Raw genomic sequence first — 7,103 nt, 5'->3', positions numbered from 1 at the left:
CAAGGATGTATCACCAGGTAAAAGTGTTAATTATAGGATTGGTTATTCAGATTAGTTTTAACCTACTCTAGCAAAGAATGACCTTAATCCATGCGCTGCTACAGGTATTTGAGGAATACTGTTTTTCTGCCCAAGAAACCCAGAAATAGCACAATGACTGATACTTTGCCAAATATTTGCCAACTATGAACCCTTGAATCAGTAGACTTTGTAGAGCATACATGTCTAGCTTGCACCCTTCCAAAGTCACATCAGCCGAAGGTACAGGGCAGAAAGTGAAACCCTAAAGTCAGTGTATCTTAACAATACAAAGGACCAGCTACTCTATACAGGTATGGAACTTGTTATCCAGAATGCTTGAGGGCCTGTGATTTTTCCATTTAAAGGACATGTAAAGCCTACATTTGCCTACAATGTATATCAGTTGGGCAGGTCTCCCATACCCAAATGGCATCATTTGTACTGCATATATCCCCTCTGCTTGCTAGCACCATCACATTTTCCTAAAGCAAATAGCAGCTTTCACCCAGTGGCCATTTTTCCCCTGATAAATAATCATTTACATTTAAATCTGCAAACAGCATACACACACATAGACCCTTTTTCAGTATACGTTTCATCAAGAATACAGGCTCACACAGGCAGAACTGTCTGATAAAAGTTCTGCTTAGTTTGAGCTGAGCTCAGGAGAGAAAGTTAGGAGTAAAAAACTGAAGCAGACAGCTAGAGCTAAGTTTCTATGGGAACCAACAATGCCATCTTTTCACAGTCTGCTATACTGGAGGGCGTGTTTAGTAATCTGAGATTAGAACAACTGAGCATGCCCACAAGCCAACAGCCAAAGCAAATTCCTGAGGGAGGGGGCCGAGTGGGTTACAGGAGGAGAAGGAAATCTAAGTGATTAAGGGGATGCTGCAGCCTTACTATTAACCTCAGGACAACCAGAGTGGCAGGTATTGAAAGATTTCAAAGAGGCTGTTCACTGATTACATTTTTGTGTGTGGGGTTTACATGTCCTTTAAGGGTTCTTTCTGTAATTTACATCTTCATACTTTGTCTACTAAAAATAATATAATTAAATTAACCCAAAAGGATTGTTTTGTTACCAATGAGGATTAATTATATCTTAATATAAAATACAAGGTACATTTTGTTATTACAGAAAGAAAAATGTTCTAAAATTTTGGATTTATTGGCTAAAATAGAGTCTACGGGAGATGACCTTCCCATAATTCAGAGCTTTCTGGATAACAGGCTTCCCTACAATGGATCCCATACCATCATGTTTGTAGTACAAAGGTGCACAGAGAAATGCCAAGTGATATCTGATCCCAAGGTTGACTGCATTCTATCCTCAGAATGTGGCACGATTAGTAGCTTTGTCTTTCCTGTAGGGACTTACTTGTGACAATGCCCCAGAACCTAATATTAAATGCTAGTCAACATTTATTTATTCCTCTAAGCCACCAAGAAGATGTATTACTCACGCACTGGATCTATATTGTAGCACAGAAACGCACCCCATTTTGCCCCACATACTTGCATGCTTCATGCTTCTGATTGCACTTGTAGCTTGAATGGCAAATGGGGTTGATGCAGTAAGGTAAGTGGCCAAGAAATGGGAGGGTTGGGGGGAATCTTAAATTAACACAACATTCAGACCCTAATGGGCAAAATGGTTAAGGAAACGTTCAAATATTTTATTTTCCTTCTTAGTCTTAGTCGCTTATTCATGTCAATAAAAAAAGCATTTGGAGTGAAAAATCACAGAAGGCAACAACTCTAAGTACCCGTAAATCTCCTCCTCTTATATTGCCTATGTAATAGGTTGACATGGAGAAGTTGCAGTTGTTTGCTTGTGACTATCATATGTCTGAGCCTGGAATTTCTTGTGTCCTAAAGTTCACTCTTCCATTCTTTATCACCTCTGCATTAATTAAAAATTACATTTTATGCACTTGTTTACATAATATATCTGGAATTTTACAAACTGCAAATACCGGTGTCATAAACCGTAAAAATAACTACTATGTAACAGTCCATATAAACTTTCCCACACTACTGTTAACTTCATAGGTGGCCGTAGCACTTCAAGCATTGGCGTGGATGCTTCACATTAAAACCAAACTGTGATTGTGGAAGAGGTTTAAAAATCAGCTTTAATAAATGAATAAATTGACCCCTGGACTATTAAGCCGTGACCTCATACACCCTGGGAGTTTATAGCTTTAAAGCAATGGCTTAAATGCCACTCTGGAGCTCTGCAGTGCTTCACAAACCTTTGTAAATGCATTTCACTTGCCCATGAAAGATTTGTTGATGTTTTTGTGCCACTGGCGCACTTAGAGAGTACCCATGCATATGTCTGTTGCTCAGTCAGTAATCCAGAGCTTCCCTTATTCAGTCTTTATTGCCAACCAAATGTCATATTATTGCCTGTGTTTCAGACTCAATGCCTAAATGCATTTGCTATCTGTTCTAGTACTAAAAATACATTTTGTCCCTTGAGTGTCAATGGGATCTACAGGATGGTACATCATCTTGAGTCTTGTCCTGCCATCGAGTGTTTTATTGGTTATAGTCACGGCCACAAACATAAGTCTAAATGCACCTAATGGATGTAGATGGAACAGGAGCCGATCTGATCTACTGAGGAGTAAATCTAGACAGTTCTCGAGATCAGCTATTTTCATGATGATATATAAAGTGATAGTTAACAAGTCTGCACTTTTCCTGAAAGGTAATTTTACATTTAACCAGAGACCTCATTACTGCACCTTGTTGTATAATTAGACACATCACTGCTTTAGTTTATGGTTTTTAATCTCTTTTTTCAAAAGTTCTGATACAGGGGAAGCTTTTAAGGCTGCCCCAGTCATTGCACTGATGTTCAAATTTAACTTATTGACTGTGCTACCAGTGCAAAGCATGGCGATTTTCTTAGTTACATTGTTTTTTTATCACAGAAAACAATTGCTATCTAACAATCCCAAAGATCAGGTATTATCATTGTTAAAATGGTATCAAGTGATAAAAGTCCATCTTTCAAAAACTTAGTTTGGCTAATGTATTATTGGCTTGCATTCTTAGCAACCTGTGGCCCTGTCTTTATAAGCCCTTCTTTTGGTCTTGGTGTTTATATTTATCAGATTTTTAAGCCTCAATCTGTAACTGGCCTTCACTGGCACTGATTTTAAAGTATTGATGCTCATGGCTTAAAAGTTAGGCCTTCACAATATCTGAAAACATCACTTTGCCCATTCAACCATGGTAATGTTCGAGGAGCATATAAGTGACTTTTTCTTTCTAATGTCTTGTGTCAAGGCCAACATGTACTGCAGAGATTTTGTTAATATCTAATGAATCCCAAGTGATAATACCTAAGGAGGAGGCGCGTCAGTTTGCTTTTGCATCATGTCCGAAGTGACATTCAGTAAAACACTGCAGGTCTCCTGTGTAAAGCATTCATGTAATATACACATCCTTATTGGAGGAGGCCCCAGCAGCGTGGAGCTGTGTATCTTTGCATGCTGGTATCTCAATGTGTTCTATGTCTGACCTGTGGCAGCTGTAACCATAAATTCAGGTCCTGTGTCTGTTCTGTGCTCTGTTTCTGTGTCATAAAGAAAAGTTTAATATGGGCCCAGCTTGTGTTGTTTTTTTTATAAATCATAAATGTTAAAGTATATTGAATGCTTGATTGGGGAGGGTCATGTCATGAACACTGATTTGCACACAAAACTGCAGTAAGGTTTCATAGATTGGAATGTTTAGAAATTTGGATCTGATTTTAGCTGGACCAAGTTGACATTTGGCTGGTGGGGTTGTGAAGGAAAGATGCGCACCCACTGACCTGCAATTGGAAATATAGGTTGATAATAAGGCCAGCTCTGCATTTTGGTTACACAATCAGAGTTGTATCTCATAAAACATGGATCTGCCTGCAATGTCCTTTCTACAAAAGTCAGTTGGTCTGTCTGAAATTGGAACCAAATTGCCAGAAGTAATAAGGGTTGAAGTGAATAAGATCTACAAAGGTCTCTTCACTTCATGTTCTTTTGTACATAATAAATAGATGTTAAATGAACAGTTCAGCGTAAAAATGAAACTGGGTAAAATGGATAGCCTGTGCGAAATAAAAAATATTTCCAATATATTAGTTAGGCAAAAATGTAATCTATAAAGGCTGGAGTGAGCAGATGTCTAACATAATAGCCAGAACTCTACTTGCTGCTTTCAGTTCTCTAAACTCTTAGTTAGTCAGTGACTTTAGGGGGGGCACATGGGACATAACTGTTCAGTTTGTTTGTGACTACGCAGGTCAGATTCAAAAGCAAACTAACTGAACAGGTATGTCCCATATGCCCCCCCCCCCTTAAGTCACTAATTGGTTACTGACTGCTAACAGCTTAGAGAGCTGTAAAGGAGGAAGTAGTGTTCTGCCCATTATGTTAGACATCTGCTCACTCCAGCCTTTATAGATTACATTTTTGCCTAACTAACTATATTGAAAACATTTTACGCAGTCTATCTAGTTCACCCAATTTCATTTTTACACTGAATTGCTCCTTTAATGAGCCCAGTTTGCTATGGGATGTTTAGAAGCGTATTTAACAATTAATGAACTCTAACTTTCACCCATTAATAAATACCTATTTAAAAATCCCACAGGAATGAATAAAAAATTAATAGAACGTTTTAAACTGTAGTTTAGTGAGTTTAAGCTCTAAACTCACATTTTGCTAAACCTGCCTCTAATTGTCTTTTTAATTGGGTTGCACTCAAGCCATAGGGGCAGATTTATCAAAGTGTAAAATTCTCTCGCACTGTTTGTTCCTGTAGGATTTTAGAGGGTAAAAGCTAGAGTTCACTATTTGATCAATACTTTCTAAAGGTACCATAGGAATGAATTGAGAGTGGGGAATGATACTGTGGTTAAGCTTTCATTTCTGCCCCTTAGAGGGCCATTTCTTAGCATTCGGATTTTTATGGTTTTATAGTCTTTTTAAACCACGACTACACTCATTTCCACGAATATCAGTCATTTTATCAAAAGATCCGAATTGATAAAGCACAAATAAAAAAAGGTTGCGGGGAAAAAAAAGCAAAAGCCACAATTTTTTTGATTTGACCTGGTCAAAAACCAACACTTTTGTATATTGTCATACAAAAGCCAGCGTCAAAAAACCTGAAAACCCTTAAAGTGGACCTGTCACCCAGACATAAAAAGCTGTATAATAAAAGTACTTTTCAAATTAAACAAGAAACCCAAATTCATTTTTATATTAACACATCCAAACCTATTATAAAGGCATTTAAAAATCCCAGTTGTCACTCATATATTGCCTGCCCCACCTCTATGGCTTAGGCATAGAGGCTGGGGCAGACAAGTACATTAACTTTAAATTCAGCTCACACTCCCCCCCCCCCCCCGTCCTAACCATGTAATTGTGTAGCCAGCATGAGCATCTGGTCCCCCATTCTGGCACATAAAGATTGTGGGGTGATACAAAGCTTGTCTTAATAACAGTGTCCACAACATGGCACCTGCCTGTTTGAAGTGATTGTGTAAGTCCAGGACGGAAGGAAACAAGATTTATATTATTTATGTAGTGTAAGTGAAGTTTATATTGCTCAACTAACACAATAGAAAAGAATTTCTAATTATTTCTAAGGGTGACAGTACATAAGTAGGTTACGTTTTGAAACTAAAGCAGGAGGATTTGAGAAAAGGATTGGACTTTTGCAGATAACAGAGTGACAAAATACAAACAGGTCTTATTAAATGTAAATTTCTGCTTGCAATACAATTGCAGCCTCACACAGGGGGTCAGTGACCCCATTTGAAAGCTGGAAACAGTCAGAAAAGGAAGGCTAATAATTAAAAAAAAAAAAAAAAAAGCAGTTAAAAAGTTTTTAGGAACAGGCCATTTTGTAACATACTAAAAGTTAACCTGATGTTAAACCACCCCTTTAATGCAGATATTAAAGCAATTGATCACAATAACTTAACCTTTAGTATGTTTTAGATTACCTAATTATTAAAAACTTTTCATTTGGTCTTCATTTTTTATTTATGGTTTTTTAATTATTTTCCTTGTTTTCTGCCTCTTTACAACTTTCAAATAGAGGCTGACAGCTGTTAGAAAACTACTGCTGTGTGAGGCTCCGGTTTTATTGTTTCTTATTACTTTTTTATCTCTTATCTTTCTATATAGGCCCTCTCTTATTCCCAGTTTCACACTGAAAAAATGGAGTAGCGTGCCAATAGAGGAAGCAGATTTAGCAGTTGCAGGAGGCAACAAAATTATCCATGGGGTTCCTCTAACTAATTATATGGGTGAATCCCTAGGGTCCCCTTTTTCTTTACCCTAAAACTGTGCTGGGTGGTGGTGGGGGAAAGTAGAAGTGAAACTTCCTATGTCCCCCCACCCTGTGCTAGTAGTCTGGGTTGTATGTTTGTGTAATATCACTTAAATTCCAAATATAGGGTGATGTTTACTAATAAATACTTTTACTTGTGACCAGTTTACAGTGAGTGGTTGCAAAGGCATTAAATGCACAAATATACTTATATTACCCATCCTAAAGCTCAACAGGAGAGGAATATTTCCCCTTTATCTGCACACAGAGAACTGTACAAAATGATGCCATATGTTTCTCCTTTTCCATCTGGTGCTATAGATACAACTATAGCTATAGAGGCAACGAAGTACATTTTCAGATATATACATTGATGGCAGAGCCAATTGCTAGGACTGCCTTAAGGTCATGTTTTAAATCTTTTGACAGATACATGGCAGGTGGTTGGTGTAAGGGGAATATCTTTTAGTTTTCTTAAGGGTATCCTGGTGAAGGAGGAATATGGGTTTCTGGTACAGACACAGAAAGGTGCTGATACAGGTATAGGATCTGGAACCCAGGATTGGGATCTTTCAGTAATTCAGATTACCATACCTTTAAAAGAAATATTTCAACATTTTGAATAAATGATGAAGCTGGAGCCAAAATCAGTGAGCTAATGCATAGCCACTTGTGTTTCTATGCAAGTGGAGGCTTATACACAGACATTCTGGTCTTTTCTATTAAATTTATAGGATTCT

The sequence above is a fragment of the Xenopus tropicalis genome, chromosome 4 (genome assembly GCF_000004195.4).
Source record: "Xenopus tropicalis strain Nigerian chromosome 4, UCB_Xtro_10.0, whole genome shotgun sequence".
In the NCBI taxonomy this organism is placed as follows: domain Eukaryota; kingdom Metazoa; phylum Chordata; class Amphibia; order Anura; family Pipidae; genus Xenopus; species Xenopus tropicalis.
The sequence above is the reverse complement of the archived record's forward strand: the minus strand, read 5'-3'. Positions refer to the sequence as shown.